Source organism: Hylobates moloch, unplaced genomic scaffold (genome assembly GCF_009828535.3).
Source record: "Hylobates moloch isolate HMO894 unplaced genomic scaffold, HMol_V3 SCAFFOLD_13, whole genome shotgun sequence".
Taxonomy (NCBI): Eukaryota; Metazoa; Chordata; class Mammalia; order Primates; family Hylobatidae; genus Hylobates; species Hylobates moloch.
The window spans coordinates 74329617-74347255 of NW_026652288.1; the positions used below are offsets into that span (position 1 = coordinate 74329617).

At 37.1% G+C, this 17639-nt stretch overlaps 1 long non-coding RNA gene across 2 annotated transcripts in view; it reads left to right on the forward strand.

Annotated features, from left to right (window-relative positions):
* The window catches only part of LOC131381033 (uncharacterized), a 163039-nt gene that overhangs the window by 79378 nt on the left and 66022 nt on the right, over positions 1-17639 (forward strand). For both annotated transcript variants that reach the window (XR_009209446.1, XR_009209447.1), the window contains exons 3-4: positions 5444-5489; positions 7844-7907. This is a non-coding gene — a long non-coding RNA (uncharacterized LOC131381033). The remainder of the gene's footprint in view (positions 1-5443; positions 5490-7843; positions 7908-17639) is intronic.

Consider the following 17639-nt stretch of genomic DNA (forward strand, 5'->3'; position numbering starts at 1 on the left):
TGAATTTCAGAGTTCACTGCCCACAATATGTGGTATCTGAAAGATAACAAAATCTTTTACACTAATTATGTTAGCATTTGGTGAACATTCCATAAGATTTTTGAAAATTAAAAGGGATTATGCAAGTTAAGTATGTGAAAACTTATCACTCTCCTCTCTGTGTCTTTCTGTGTGTGTGTGTGTGTATGTGTGTGTAGTGTGTGTGTGTATGTGGCACATATCTGAATACAATGAATTTTTTCCAGTATTTTGTGTTTTTTTTCCTGAAACTTATTAATTCTTGATTTCTACTTGAATTTAGCATTGTTTCCTAGGGTAAACGCAAGTAGATTCAGGTAATAAAAGCTAGTAGATTCAGGACACACACTGTGACTCATGCTTGTAAACCTAGAACTATGGGAGGCCAAGGTTGGAGGATCTCTTGAGGCCAGAAGTTCGAGACCAGCCAACAAAGCAAGACACTATCTCTACAAAAAAACAAAAAAACCATCTAGGCATGGTTGTGTGTGCCTATGATCCCAGGTTCCCAGATACTCAGGAGGCTGAGGTGGGAGGATTGCTTGAGTCCAGGAAGTCAAGTCTACAGTAAGCCATGATTGTGCCACTGCCCTCCAGCCTGAGTAACAGAACAAGAGCCTCCTATCTCAGAAAAAAAAAGTAGATTAAAAAAAAAAACATATTTGTTTTTCAGACACCTTATTTTTCTGTAAGAAAATATTATTTCTGTATTTTTAAAATATCATATTTATTTGGACTTAAACCCTACTTTGATTTTTCCATATGAATGTAGTACTTATTACCTATGAATCAAAGAAGAAACCAGTTTGAAAATGAACAATAAAAGTATGGCATAATAAGCCTAAAGAATTGCCAAAAGAAACATTTATGACATAAAATGCATATATTTAAAAAATAAGAAAACTTAAAAATTAGTAACAAGCTTTTGTGTCAATAAATTAGAAAAAAAACATGTGGGGGAAAAGCTGAGTGTTGGGAAAAAAGCTGAGGCAGGACTTGCATGTCTGACATAATGTAAAAGAGTCTTGGAATATGTCCAGGGTCCAGGGTCTAAAACCCCTCGTGGCCTTTGGAACACCAAGCTCTGTGCCAAAGGGTGGAAGGCTGCCCTGACACACCACAATCTAAGCCCAGGGGATAAAACCCCTTGTGGCTTGGATGGAATTCAGGACTCAGGGCATAAAACCCCTCGTGGCCTCTGGAATGTGTCTAGACCTGCTGGCTCCTTGCTTCTGGCACTCCCAGGCTCATGGATCAATTGTGTCTTAAACTAGAACATGTTTCCCGTTATCTCCAGTAGCAGAACGTGTTCCATATGCCTCAAAGAAAATGCTAAATGGTCACAACTGTAGACCATGTGCTTGATGCACCACTTTCTCTCAACCCCACATCCTCACCACCTGCTTCTTTGTTTGATCACTAATAAATATCATGGGCTCCCAGAGTGCAGTGCCTTTACAGCCTCCATACTAGCTTTGGCCCCATGGTCCCACCTTATGCACTCTTAAACTTGTCATTTCTCATTCCTTTGACTCCACTGGACTCTGCTGCCCCCATGGCCTGATGTTGGGTCTGATCACCCCAACAGGAACACACTAAATTAAGAGCAAGAAGGCAAAATAAAATAAGTAAAGATAGCATAAACAATTAAAATAGAAAGAAGGTAAAATATCAAGAAAATAAATAAAGATGAAAAGTTATTTTTGGAGAGAAAAATACGTCCATAGATCCATAATATTACACCTTTGTAATTTATCAGATTTATTTTGGAAGCTGAACATACAGCTACAATTTCAGTCCTACATGTTTCTAATAGAAGTACATATGTCGGCCAAAAAGACATGTGCAGGAATTTTCATAAACACTTTAGATGCATTATACAAAATCTGGAAACAAAAAAGATAATCAACATAACAATGGGTATATAACCCTGAGATATTACTGAAATGGAATACGCCACAGCAATCAATAATAAAGAGGACATCCAGCTATGAACAATATTGATGAATCTTATACATGTTGCATCAAACAAAGCAAGTCACAGCAAATGAGTATGTGTAATACATGGCATAATCTCAATTTATTAATTTCAAGAATAGGTTAATATAGTTGATGGTGGTAGATCAGAATAGTGATAACTTGTTGGGGAAATATTAATGGGGAAGGAGCAGAAGGGAACATTCTTGGGTGCTGGAAATACTTATATCTTAACCTGGGGTTGTTTCATTGGTTACCTTGTTTGCATGTAAAACAGCATTGAGTTGTATACTTGAAGTTTGTTAACTACATTGTTTTTATCTACCTCAAAAACTGTAGTCATACTGCATGTGTGAGTTTCAGTTGACATGATTTAGTGAAGATGTCATTTAGATTAAAAATTAAATGGTAAAAATTGAAAAGCGCTGTGAGATAAAAGAAATAAAAATATGAAATATCTGAAAATATGGTCACATTTAATAATAAAGATTGAATGCAAATTTAATGTGCATTTTTATCTTCAGAGTGTGTTTAACTATATTTAATGTCGATTTATGAGAATTCAAGCCACCTAATGTAACTACTATTAGTAGAATTCTAAGTTAATAAAATTTTTCTGGAGAGGATGCTGATATTGTGTATAAAGAATAAAATGTATGGATTCTTTAAAAATAATTAAATATCTCTAATAAATACTTATCCTAAGGCAATAATGAAGTGTGATCATGTTTGTGGGAAAGCAATTGTGTTTTTCCAACAAATTAAAAGTAAAAATGAAAAATTTTATTAAAAATATATTTATATTACCAATAGGATCTGACATAAGAGAAGTAGAAATAGATTGTCCTAAATGTGAAAAGATAGTCTTGGTTCAGTAGTTGTTATACATTTACTCCATCTGTCTTTTCCATTTCTTCCTAACTTGTGAGATGAGAGAAAGCAGACAGGGAGGATTATGATCATCTCTGTTTTGCTTCTCATCTATGATAATGTTCTCATTATATGTTTTAACTACCTTCTCTTATAAACTCCAGCAGTTGACAACTCCTCTTGCCAAATGTGGTCTAATACCAGTCACTTACACTAGGAAGAAGTAAGGACACCATAAAATTTCTTTATAAGGTTTCATGGCTGAATGGCAAAATATTTTCAGTTTTGAAGGCACTAAATCAATATTGCCTTATACATTAAATATGCATGTTATGAAGTTGTTTATGTACATGTAATTATATATAATATTATCTTCAGCTGATATATCCCCTATGGACTTAATATGTATGCAATAATTTTTGATGTTTTGGGAAAATAAAATGGTAATCACAAAATGATACCAAAGCAGTCACTTAAAATTAAGAATTTTTTTCTAGGAATTTTGAAGATGACATTAAACTATGTTTTAAATCAGCTTAAACTCTGTTACCATATCCTCAATTGTGAGAAACCTTGGTCCAAAGAGATTTTATTATGAGACCAAGCAGATAGTTCATAACAAAATTGTTAATTGTGTAGCGATAACATTAAAGCATAGTAAGGAAAATAGGGAAATCAATAAGTGATTTGGTTAAAGCAAAAATATAGTAAGTATCCCTCTGTAACTCAGTAACAAAAGATGAATTGAGTATAGTCTCTTGACCTTATTTTTTTTTAGACATTTTTTTGGGGGGTTAAGGGGGAGGATATACTTTTCTAATCATTATTGCTTCACAAGTACACAAATCTTAGGAAGAAAATTTAAAAATTTTAAATTTTCAAAAATTAAGTTTATACCAGTATTGGAAAAGATTAAACTAAACACTTTTCTTTCCTCCCTCCCTGCCTTCCTTCTTTCCTTTATCTCTCCCTCCCTCCCTTCCTTCCTTTCTTCCTTCTTTTTTTCCTTCCTTTTATCTTTCACTTCCTTCTGCCATTGTTTTTATTCCTTCCTTCCATCATGAATCTGAGTATTTATTTGCTATAACTTAAATATTCTATGCTTTTAATACAGATTTTTGAAATACTGATAAAAAATGACTACAAAATTATCTTGTAAGTTAGCCACTTTGAGACAACCACATTTATCTAGTAACCTTTTCGTTAAAACGCTGACTCTTATGTACCCACACATAACAGATATACATAATCACTCAATAAATATTTGTTGAGAATTTTAATAATCTGAAATTCAAAGAAAGATTTTTTAAAAAGCAGTGTAATACTCCACAATATTCCAAGTACTTAATAAAAAACTAAATTAATCAAACAGTAAGAAAAACTAAGCAGTTCCCAAAAAATAATTAGGTAACTACTGCAATTAAAAGACAAACCCTGACACTACGCAATTGCAACTCTGTCTTAACTACAATAGAACTGTAAACAGTTTCCTGGCCCCCTCCTGTTCTAACATTTCCTGGCCTTCCCTTTACCAATTTAATATCATTTTTATGGCAAAATGCAATCACAGCAGCATATCACATATTTCCACTGAAGCATCAAGCTTTTAAAAAGCAGGGAAAACATTATATGTGTAGGTGGAAATCCATTATTGCTGAATTGCAAATTAAATGGATGTACTGTAATTTTCTGACACAGTAGGAACACTGTAAAAATAATCTCTCTTGAATTGTCATTTTCCTTTGTTTGTAACTGACCATAAAGTATGCTTTCTAATTAAAACTTTTAAATGCTTTTAATTAATGGAATATAGAAAATAGACCCATGTCAAAATCAGTCCCATGTCTACTGACTAGCCATTAAAATGTAAGGTCATGGCCTTGTTTAGCAAAAGCTAAGATAAGATTCAATGGTTGAAATCTTAATACATGGTGAAACTTCTTATGATTGTCTGGCTTTTTAGGAAACGCTTTGTTTCTATTGTCTTATTTCAATAAATTATAAACTAAATGAGATAAATTAAAATTTTTGGAAAAAAATTACATGAAGAGGAAATTGAAGATAAATTTTTGTTTCAAAGAAATAATTAGTCATTTACTTTGCTGTAATTGACTACTTGGTAGTTTAGTCTATGACCTACCTGGTCATCTTTGGGAAGAATTTGTCAGAAAAAAAAGAATGAGTTGGTGTTAAGAAGGTTCGACATGCTTTAAAAATACATTGTGGAATTAGGTTTGGATGAGATAGATGTTTCCACATTGTTCACAGATGTTTAATTGTCTAATCAGACAAATGGAGAGAATAATATCAACCAAGCATAAAGGCTCTTTCTTCTACAAGTGGAAGTAAGCACTTTTTGTGCTTCTGTACTAGAATCTCAAAATATTTTCTCTATCTTCATCTGCGTGTTATAAGTGGAAGACTACATAATACCAATAACAAAAATTTCCATGATTATTTTACATCATTCCATATATAAACTAAGCTCCGACATGTCTTGAGAATCTATGATCCCATGTCTGATGTTTTTCTCATGATTAGACTATAAAGACAAGTTTTTTTTTTTTTTTTTTTTCAGAAAGACCAAGGAAGTAAGTTGCTGTTTTTATCACATAATGTTAAAGGTACGTATGATCAAATTAAGTTATTACTGCTGATATTAGCCTTGATCACCTGGCTGAGGGGTTATTTTTTATGTTTCTGTACTATAAAATTACTTTGTTTTTCTATTGTACACTAAACTCTTTGGAAGGATGTTGTATGAAGCCACTACTTAAAGGGTATGAAGTTATACTCCACCTCCTTGAGGGTGGAATACATACATACATATATATATAATATATAGTTTAGAATTTTTCTGCACAGAAATTTTTTCTATTCAAATTTATTTGTTCAAATATTTATATTAATGTGGCTAATCAATAATTTGTTTCTCACATTGGAAGCTTTTCAGTTGTCTCTGTGTCCCTTTGATGTGCCTTCATCATAGTAGGTTTTATTTTTTATTTTATTTATTTAGAACTTTACTTTCCTGCACTACAAAATATTCTGGGTTTATTGTATCTCCTGTGCAAACTCAAACTTGGAATCAGCCATTTCACCAAGGAATCCTGATCTCTTTTCTTGTAAAATTGGTTTTAGAAATCAAGATATAAGTGCTGGGTGCGCTCTTTGCTATTATGGTTGCTGTAGCCCTTCTGAGATGACAGAGAAGGAAAATACACAAGAGTGTGTTAACCCATATATCTATGCATATCAATAAATTTTGCTATATGTTATCATCTATGTATTATGCTACACAAGGCTTCAGACTGATATCTCCAACTCTAATTCATAATCACATGAATCATTCTAGCCTCCTCCCCTTGCCGATTTATAACTTCCCTCTTCAGCAATGAGAAACGTGGCTCCCACTGTTACTGGTGGGTCTTTGTTCTTAGAGCTCCCAAGATGGTGGCAGGCCACTCCCAAGTTGGGGGCAGACCTTTTGTTCTCTTACCTGGGGTTCTTGACCTCACGGATTCCAAAGAATGAAACCTTGGACCATGCATGAGTGTTATAGCTCTATTAGAAGCTGTGGGTCACAGAAGAGAACCATGGAACCCAGTGACTAGTGTTCAACTCAATTAGGATGAAGCACTTAGCCACGCAGGAACAATGGTGAGCCTCTAGCCTGATCAGGAGTGGCAGTGGGAGCCTTGCTGGATCAGAAGCACAGTGGACACCCTGCCTGATCCAGAGGAGTGAAAGTCAACGTGGGTCTGTGACGGCGGCAATCACCAGTGGTGGATGGTGAGGGAAAGCTCAGCTTGAGCCGGAACAAATATGGACTGGAAGAGTGTGCAGTTGCAAGATTTAGTAGAGTGAAAACAGAGCACACATATGAGGGGAGGGGACCTAAAGGGGGTTGCTCACTCCTGGCTCGAATGCCTAGGGTTTATATCCCCATCACTGTCCCTCCCCCTCTGCTCTCAGATCAAAGATGATTTGTTTATTTCTTTACCTCCTGCTTTTAGCCTAATTGGTATTTTAGTGAGCCCTCTCTACTACCTGATTGGTCAGGTGTGAGCTGAGTTACAAGCCCCATGTTTCAAGATGGACGTGGGCACCTTCCCCACCTAGGCTTAGGAATTCTTAATCAGCCTAGGAAATCCAGATAGTACTGTCTCTCAGTCCCCCCTTTCAACAGGGAAACCCAAGTGCTGTTTAGGAGGTTGGCTGATGACCACTCTAACTGCTTCCTGCTGAATTGGGGTGTAGTAGGGATCGTGCAGTTGAGAATTTGTCAGGAGGGATGCCTTCTATGTCATCAACATCGGAGCATGGGCTAGCAGGCCAGTCCAGGGGTCCACAGTAGATCTTAGTCATGGACTGCATCTGGGGCTCCATTTCAAGAACCATTTGTAGTTTTACAGCTTCGATTCTGGAAGAGACAAACTTAACAAGGAGGTTAAAGATACCGGGATTGAAATGTATGGCCTGAAATGCAGAGGATTATTTCTTTGGCACACTTCACAGGCCCTGACTATCTGCTTGATAGTTTTGAAAAGGCCTGGTCTGGTAAGTTATGATTTGGCCATCTCATGGGTGCTATCAATGCCTAAGTGAAAGGTTTGGTGAAGAGTTTTAAGTAATTTCCATTGGTTAGCTGCAGACAAAAGTATTTTTCCTTCTTCAGTGGCTAGCCATCCTGAGGGGAGGAAACTATGTCCTTGTGAGGTTACCCATTCTATTTCTTCTGCTGTGTACTGGGGCTTGGTTTCCTGGAGGGTATTACCCCATACTAGGGGTCCTTCTATAAGCATTTCTAAAGGAAGGTCCTGCCTTGTGGCTCTTTTGGCTTCAATATCTGCTTGCCGGTTTTCTTCTATTTCCCTTTCCTTTCCTTTCTGATAACCCCGGCAGTGTAAGACTGCCACCTCTTTAGGTTTCTGTACAGCCAGTAATAATCTCCTAATGGCTTCTTGATGTTTGACAGGTGTTCCCTCGGAAGTTAGGAATTCCCTTTCTCTCCATATTGCTGCATGGGCATGGAGGACTAGGTAAGCATACTTAGAGTCTGTACATATATTTTTTCTCTTTCCTTCTCCTAATTCTAGTGCCCGAGTGAGGGCTATTAGTCCTGCCAGCTGAGTGCTAGTTCCTGGAGTGAGGGGCTTACTTTCAAGTATTCCATTATCATTGACCACTGTATACCCTGCCTTTCGAAGTCCTTTTTCTACAAAGGAGCTTCCATCAGTATACAAGTTGAGGTTGGGATCAGTCAAGGGAACCTTTAGAAGGTCCCCTCGAGCAGTGTAGGTTTGAGCAATCACTTGACAGTTATGTTCCATCTTTACTTCATTGTCTGGAAGAAATGTGGCTGGGTTAAGAGTTGCACAAGTGAGCAGTTGCAGCACTGGCCCTCCAAGTAATAGAGCCTGATATTTAAGCAAATGTTGTCTGACAGACACAAGTCTCCTTTAGCAGTGAGTATGCCATTCACATCATGAGATGTTCACATGGTAAGATCTCTTCTCTGTATTATTTTAACTGCTTCAGATACTAAGACTGCTACTGCTGCCACTACCCATAAACAATGAGGCCAACCCTTTTCCACTACATCAGTTTCCTTACTCAGGTATGCCACGGGTTGCAAGCTGGCCCCTTGGACCTGTGTAAGGACTCCTAGAGCTATTCCTGTTTTTTTCTGTGACATATAAAGAAAAGTCTTGCCCCATTGGCAAGCTTAGCACTGGGGCTTGGGTTAAGGCCTTCTTTAGGGCCTAAAAAGTTGCTTCTGCTTCAGGTGTCCATTCTACTAAATGAGTATTGGCTTTCTAAGTTTCCTTAATTAGTGTGTTGAATGGCCTGGCTATTTCGCTGTACCTGGGAATCCATATTTGGCAGAAGCCTGTTACACCAAGGAAACCTCTTAATTTCTTCAGGGCTTTGGGATGAGGATAAGCCAGTATAGGATGGATACATTCCTCACTGAGGGCCCTGGTGCCTTTGGATAATTTTAGCCCTAAGTATTTAACCTGCTATAGGCAGAGCTGAGACTTTGGTTTGGAAACCTTGTAGCCACAAGTGGCGAGGAAGTTTAAAAGCACTTGGATGGCTTGATGGCACAAGGTTTCTGCACGGGCGGCTAGATGTAAGTCATCCACGTACTGAAAAACATGAGTGTCCAAGTATGAGAACTGGCTCAAGTGTTGGGCTTGGGCTGATGCCTGGCCGAATAGATGGGGGCTATCCCTGAACCCTTGGCATAAAACAGTCCAGGTGAATTGAGACCTTGGGTTTGAAGGATCTTCAAAGGCAAACAAGAATTGAGAGGATGTACAGGAATGCAGAAAAAGGCATCCTTAAGGTCCAGTACTATAAACCACTCTGCTTCCTCTGGCATTTGGGAAAGCAGAATATAAGGGTTAGGTACAGCTGGGTATAGAGGGTCAACAGCCTCATTGATAATCCTGAGATCTTGCACTAACCTCTACTGTCTGTTGGGTTTCTGTACTCCTAAAATTGGAGTATTGCAGGGGCTATTCCATGGTTTTACTAGGCCTTGGGCTTTTAGGTCCTTAACAATGTTTTGGAGTAATTGTTGGGCCTAGCGTCTAAGGGGGTACTGCCTTTGGTAAGGAAAGGAGGTGGAATCCTTTATTTTAACTTGAACGGGATGGGCATTCTTTGCTCATCCATACTGTCCTTATGTTGCCCAGACATCAGGATTAATTCCTTCCTCAAGTAGAGGACAACAAGCAGGTGTTCCTTCTCCTATGTTCAGGTGTATAATGGCCCCTGCTTTTGCTAGAATGTCTCTCCCTAACAAAGGAGTGGGGCTTTCAGGCATAATTAGAAAGGCATGTGAAAGAGAAAAGTTACCCAGTCACAACTTAGTGGCTGGGAGAAGTATCTAGTGATTGCCTGTCCTAGGACCCCTCAGATAGTGACAGACCTGGGGGACAGTTGTCCAGGACAGGAGAGTAAGACTGAGAAGGTCGTGCCAGTGTCCAGGAGACAGTTAACCTCCTGGCCCTCAATGGTCAAGCATACCCGGGGCTCTGTGAGGGTGATGGCATGGGCTGGCGCTTGCCCCGGGCACCCTCAGTCCTGCTGCTGGATCATCTGGTTAGTGGCTTCTGACTCAGAGGACCATTGTCCCCTGGGGCAGTGGGCCTTCCAGTGATTCCCTTGTCATAAGGGACATGGACGAGGAGGTGGCTTATTTCTATTCAGACAATCTTTTTTAAAGTGTCCTTGTAGACCACACTACAAGCAAGCCCTATTAGGCATTCTATTTGCCCAGCCTTGCCCTTTTCCAAAGCCTCCAAAATCTGCTTGCCTGAGGTCCATGACTAATGTGGTGGCCTTTTTTTTTTTTTAATCCTGTTTGTCCCGTTCCACCTGTTCCTCCTGATCTCTATTATAAAAAACGGAGGTTGCCAAGTTCAATAGGGTTTCTAAGTTTTGCTCTGGGCCTAAGTTAGACTTTTGAAGTTTTTTTCTAATGTCTGCAGCTGACTGAGTGATAAACTTAGCCTTTAAAATTAGTTGGCCTTCGGCTGGGCGCGGTGGCTCACGCTTGTAATCCCAGCACTTTGGGAGGCCGAGGCGGGCGGATCATGAGGTCAGGAGATCGAGACCACGGTGAAACCCCGTCTCTACTAAAAAATACAAAAAATTAGCCAGGCTTGGTGGCGGGCGCCTGTAGTCCCAGCTACTCGGAGAGGCTAAGGCAGGAGAATGGCGTGAACCCGGGAGGCGGAGCTTGCAGTGCGCTGAGACTGCGCCACCGCACTCCAGCCTGGGCGACGGAGTGAGACTCTGTCTCAAAAAAAAAAAAAAAAATTAGTTGGCCTTCAATAGAGTCAGGTGACAGAGAGGTATGCTTCCTCAATGCCTCCTTTAGTATCTCCAGAAAGGCGGTAGAATTTTCTTCCTTTCCCTGTGTTATAGTGGACATCATTGAATAATTTATAGCCTTCTTCCTAGTTTTCCGTAGTCCTTCTAGCACGTAAGTTAGCAAATGTCTGTGGCACCAATCTCCATGTTCTGATTCTGTGTCCCAGTGTGGGTCAACACTGGGAACTGCCTGCTGGCCTGCAGGGAATTGTTCTCTTTCCTCTGTTGTCATCCTATCATTGACCTGAATGAGATACCAGAGATCGCCAAACTCTCGGGCTGCAGTTATGGAGGCACTGCTCTCATCTGTGGTTAGTGTCTGATCTAGCAGTAATGTTATATCTCTCCAGAATACATCTTAGGGGCATTTTTGCCTTGGGGGAACATTTCCCATCTGAAAAAAGAACATAGGGATACCAGCGCCCCTAGTCGTTTTCCGATGAGCATTAGACCTAGAGTGTCCTGTATGGTCCTAATGCTTATTCCTTTCCAGGGTGTGTAACCACCCATGGACCTCTGCTTATGGGATTCGTTACGCTCACCCATGTAGCAGTCCTGCACTTGCTGACCACCTTTCTTGACCACAAAGGGGTCCGGGTTGCTGGATTCTAGTGATCCTTTGCAAGCATGCTCAACATTGCTTTTGCACTCAGGTGAGTTCTAGAGCTAGACTGGGTTCCTAGGTATTTCAAAACAACCCAGTTGCCCCATTAGATGCATTCCCATAAACAAGAGTTCTTATTCAAATTCGTTCCAGAGAGAGTGTAGGTAACCTTTTGAGTCAGGATTGATATATAGTTTTTGCCAACTAGGGCCTTTTGTCCTTTTCCTTTGTAGAAATATGTTCTAATTATCGATCTCAAACCTTTTGTTGCCCTGGATTAAGTCCTTTTGGGTATGAAATACGGGAGATGGATCCTGTTTATCCTATGTACCTTTTTCCTACGAGAAGGAGAGTAAGGAGAAAAAGATGTGCTTTCTGGTTTTGTAAGTACTTTAAGGCTTGGCTGAGTTCAAACAGCTTGAACGTTTGAGCAGACCAATTATTAGGCAATTTTCTTAACTCTGCTTTTACAGGAGTTCCCCTATCAATTACTGAATACCCATTTTTTTTTTTTCCTCTCAATCACCTGGGAGGAACCATCTATGGTCCTTTCCTGAAGGGAGTTCCTCCTAGGTCTGGTTGGACATTTGTATGGTAATTTAGATTTAAATCCCCTGTTAGGAATCTGCTGGGTTAAGGGAATTTTCAGTGGTTAATGTTAAATTACCTTTTTCCAACAGAATAGCCCCATACTTTAAGATTTTTGAGTTAGTAAGCTACCTTTTTGCATTTTTTACTTAGGATACTTCTGGTGAATTGTGCTCACAATGAGGTTTCCTCTAAAGGTTATTTTTCTACTTTCTTCTGTTAGCAAAGCAATTGCCACTACAGATTAAATGCATTTGGGCCATCCGCAGGTTACTGAGTTAAGAATTTTTGATAGGAAGACTATGGGTTGTTAGTGGTCTTCGGACTATGCCCTTTTTTATGCTGACAACAAGTTGGTATTGGAATGTTATAGGGTCATGGCAAAGACCTTCAATTACTAATTATAGGTTCTAAATTTACCTTGCTTTAAAGGAATCGGGTACACTGTTTTTCTTTAATACTTCTATCTCTTTCTCTTGATCTCCCTCTTTGTCTTTCTGTCTCTTCATCTCTCTGCCTCTCTCTTCCTTTCTCTTTCTTTTTTTTCTCTTTCTTTTCTCTCTCTCTATCTCTGCCTCTCTTTGTAGATGGATTTTGGAAACACAGCAGAAGGACGTTCGCTCGTTGCCCCCATTTGCCACTATAGGAATATGCACCTCCCTTTAATTTACTCAATTCGTTTTTAACCCAATCTATTATGTTGTTGTAGACACAGTTCCAGTTGTTAAAGTACTGGGTCATCAGTTCTAAGGCCCTGGCCAAGGAGCCAAGTCTTGGAGATTGTATTGCAGGTGGGGTAAGCTGAGTAGAAATCTGGGGAGGAGAGCAACCTACACAATGGGAGAGCTATCCTACTAGCCATTTACAAACTTGGGGCCCTGGCAAGGGTGGTGGGGAATGGGTCCCACATAACTGCCCGTGTCGAGAGCTGTATATCTAAATTGGGAGGGACACCAGGGGCAAGACTCCCTGGGTTCATAGCCTAGATGCCCAAGGACACAGCATAGAGCTTCTTTTGATCCCTTTGGAGATACAACTTGCTCTAATACTTGGGAGAGGAAGTGAAAGTCTGAAAGTGGGTGCGGTCACCTTCCCCAGCTAGGCTTAGGAATTCTTAGTCAGCCTAGGAAATCCAGCTAGTCCTGTCTCTCACCACCATCTGCCACCCACTCACTTTATTGTTAAATTCCAGTATACATGTAGAGTCATTTCAAAACCTTTAAACTCTACCCCCGTGGAAAAAAAAAAAATTATTACAATAGTTATTTTTGCTCATAGTCTTACAGACTCCACTCATTTCCAAAGTCACCTAGGACAGCATTGCTTTTTTCCCACCTTTTTCAGTGATATTGTTTCACATATTTCTTAAAAAGTTATATTATTTTGTCAAGTTCTGTATTCCAGTGTGGGACTCTCTAACCTTATAAAGATTTACAAGTTAAGGTTCACTTCTTATACACTACTGGGTAGCTACTTACCCTTTTTCTCAATGTGCAGGATAAAACAGCTTTATCTCCACATTTATTACAAATAATCTTTTAACACTGGGCTCTTTCTCCTACCTTCTTGCCTGTCATACTAGAGAGTTTTAAGGTTTTCATTTGTTGTACATCACTTTTCTGTAATGCTTCAATGGTGAACCCACAAAAACCTTGTCTGGCCGAGTTTTCACTTTGCATTTCTCTTTATAACTTCCCAACTCCCTTTTGGGTTAATATCAAAAAGAAGGACTCATTACCTATCGTCATGTGCCTCATAGCAATGTTTTGGTCAACAAGAAATAGCACACACTATGTAGTCCTGTCAGGTAATAATGGAGCTGAAAATTTTGTCCCCTAGTAACACCATAGCTGTCATAACATACCACAAGGCATTACTCACATGTTTGTGTTGATGTTGGTGTAAACAAACCTACTGCACTTTCAAGCATAAAAAAATATAGGACATACAAATATACAGGACATATATGAAGATAATAAATGACTATATTACTATTTATGTATTTACTATACTAGACTGTTTATTGCTTTTTTAGAGTGTATTATTTCTACTTATAAGAATAAGGTAACTATATAATAGCCTTAGGCAGGTCCTTCAGGAGGTATTCTGGAAGAAGTAATTGTTAGTGGACAGGACAGCTCTATGCATGTTATTAGCCCGGAAGACCTTCCAGTGGGACCAGATGAGGAGGTGAAAGAAAGACAGTGATATTGATTAACCTGACCCCATGCAGGCCTGAGCTAATGTGTGTGTTTGAGATTTTTTGAGTTTTAGTTTTTCACAAAAGAAGTGTAAAAAGTAAGAATAAAAAAAGACCTTGATAAATAGAAAATTTTGTAAATGGAAAAAAGCTCATAGAATATAAAATAGAAAATATTTCTGTATAGTACAAATATAGTACAGTATGTGTTTGGGTTTTAAACTGTTTCATTACTAAAGAGTCAAAAAGTTAAAAATATTAAAAAGTCTGTAAAGTAAAACGTTACAGGAAGCTAAAAACAATTTATTATTGAAGTAAGACAAACTTTTTATAAATGTAGTATAGCTTAAGTATACAGTGTTAATAATGTCTATAGTAATATACTGTAATAGTCTAGGCTTTCACATTCCCTCACCATCCACTGATTGATTTAGCAGAGCTTCCATTCCTGCAAGCTCTAATCCTGGTAGGTATAGGTATACCTATTCGGGTGTACCATTTTTATCTTTCATACTGTATTGTTACTGTAACTTTTCAATGCTTAGGTATATTTAGATTCACATATGCTTATTGTATTGTGTTACAGTTACCTACAGTATTCAGTACAGTGACATAGTGACTTGCTATCATAGCCTAGCAGCATATACACACCACATAGCCTAGGTTTGTATTAAGCTATACCATCCAGGTTTGTGTAAGTACATTCTATGATGTTCCCACAACTATTAATAAATTGCCTAAAGACACACTTGTCAGAACATATCATGATACTAACCTGTGCATGACGGTACATATATTTCAACCAATCTTATTTAAATCGATAAATATTATGAAAGAGTAAGTATTATCACTTTAAAATGTCATATTATGAAGTTTCATTATGGAGAGATGCCTGCATTCACATTTTTTTTGTATGTAGGAGTGTGTTGTGTGCTAACTTGTGCAATATGAAATTAAATATAGATTTGAATTGTATAGCGTTATGAAAGGTAAGCACAATACACTAAACAAATTTCGCAACTAATTATATTTTCTGCCTACAAAGTATAACCATTTTAAAAAGTCTAAACTTTGACTCTTTAGGTTAGATTTTTCCATTAGTTTATCTTTTTACAAATACAGTTATGTTTTTAAATCATCAACTCAAAATATTTTAACAAATTGTATACTATAAAAATCTCTTTTAATATTAACATCATTAAAACTCATCCATTTTGTAACCAGGAATATAACATTTATAAGATCTGCTTCATGTATTAATAAACGTAGAGAGGCTAATTAGGTGATTTGATTAAATGTCAGATACAATTTTAATGCCAACAAATAATCTGGAAACACATTTATGTTAGCTTCATGTTTTTTTTCAATTGTTCAACAAAGAGAGGATTTTTTTTTTTTAATAGAAGAACTAAAAAACAAGAGAGAAAAACAATTCCAGATGGATGTCTATGCTGACAACTGCACTAACAATCTGTCTCTTTAACTCAGACATTAGCTTTGCTACCAAGGCTAAAATATTACTCATTATTGAGCTAAAACTTGTTTTCTAACATGTTTTCTCTATATTCTTAAGATGCTATTAGGCTTACATATAATCAGTAATCATTCTTACCTTTACCTACTTGTACTTTAGTTCTGGCTCATGCTGTAATCAATCTTCACCTAACTTTATTTCATTTTCCTAGAATTGTCAAAAACTTTACCCTATATGAACTGAAGCTGTAGTGTAGTTTAGCTTTACTTTTGCAAGGTAAGAACTGTTCAAAATAATTTAAATTTAGTGTTTCCAAACCCAAGTAAAATAATCTTTTTAGAGATATTTGCTGAAAAAATACTTTCAATTCACAGAATCCTTATGTGTTGTTCTTAAAAAGAATTAGCTCTAGATTTAATTCAAACATATGTATACATTCTTTAATAGTTGTATTAATGTACATTCAGAATTAGTTACAGATTTATGCCACAGCATAATTTTATTTTGTATGTCATTTTCACATGTACATATTGTAATAATTAAGTTACTTTCAGTTAATGTTTCATGAGTGGAATTTAAATCATTGTTAAAATTGGTTTTATAATATGAGAGTTATATACACTTTTTCAAATAAGTATTCACAGTTTATTTGAAAAGATCTTACCTCTGTTATTTACTACATAGAGAGATAGAAAAAGAGGAGTCTATCATCTAAGTATTACCTATTTTAAATCATTAATCAAACATTTTGTAGTAAGATTAATACTATAAAAGTGCCTTTAACATTAAAAGGGCCATTATCTATCTATTGTCTGTTGTGGTACATAGCAATTTCAATAGTAATTAGTGCAACTTTCTGGATACTTAATAATATTTTTAAGATAAGTCAGCTCTCATTCTGTGAAATAAAAGTGTATATATTTTCTAATAATATTTTCTAATGGAAAGTGTATTTTTTTCTAATTTCTAACTTCATTAGAAATTCAAAACAAAAATATCTTATTCAAAGTTTGTGTGTGTGTACTTGTAAACTTGAGAAAGTGGAATTCAAACCTGTAGGTCCAATGTCATCAGGTGCCTTCAAGGTAATTCAGTTCTGAAATACATAATTTCAACTCTATTTGCTTATTTTCTACCTTTTTGCCTACTCAAAGTGACTTAAAGTTACTGAAATAAAATAAGTAATCTTGTATCCTCTGAGAACAAAAACAAACAATTTTTTTCTCAAAATATGGTTCTTTTTTCAAAGTTGTTTTCTGTAACTTACATTAAGAAACATCAGTAATTGTTAGATCATTTCCAAAAAGCAGTGCTATGATATTTGTTCTGCAGCAGAAATGAAGATTCTCAAGTAAGAATATACTTGCTATCCAATAAATGATTTTTAAATTTTCTGCTTTATTTTTAATAATTATGTATACTTGACATGTATATTATCTTACATTTCATTTAAATTTAGACTTACTAAATACTGTTTTATTCAGACAAAAGCATATTTTAAAATAATTCACATTCAAGAATCTGAATATTGCTTTAAAATTTTTCTTTTATCAATAGCAATTTATTTCATTTGTCATAAAACTCCAGTGTGAGGGACTAACCAATAACCCTTAAAACTTCTCTAGCCAAAATACAGCCCACATATCATTTTTTCATATGGCTTTTTTTTCCAGATGCATTGAGTGCACATGTGCCACTTCCACAGTGGAAGGTGGCCTCTCATTGACTGCTTGTTCAGGTAGCTAAGCTTATATCAGCACTTTTCTTTGCAATGGAGAACCTCTAGCATCAACAAGTGCTCATTGATCTAGTAGAATTGGTAATCAACTGATAAGTTATTAAGCCACATATCATACACATAAACATAAACATGGTATGCCAATGTAGGAACTGATAGAAATGTAAAGGATATTGACTGGTAATTATGACTCATAGTTAATGGTAAAGAGACACGAAATATCCCACTTTAAAGGATAAATTTCAATAATTTGGGCCATATACTTCACTCACAAAATTTTGGG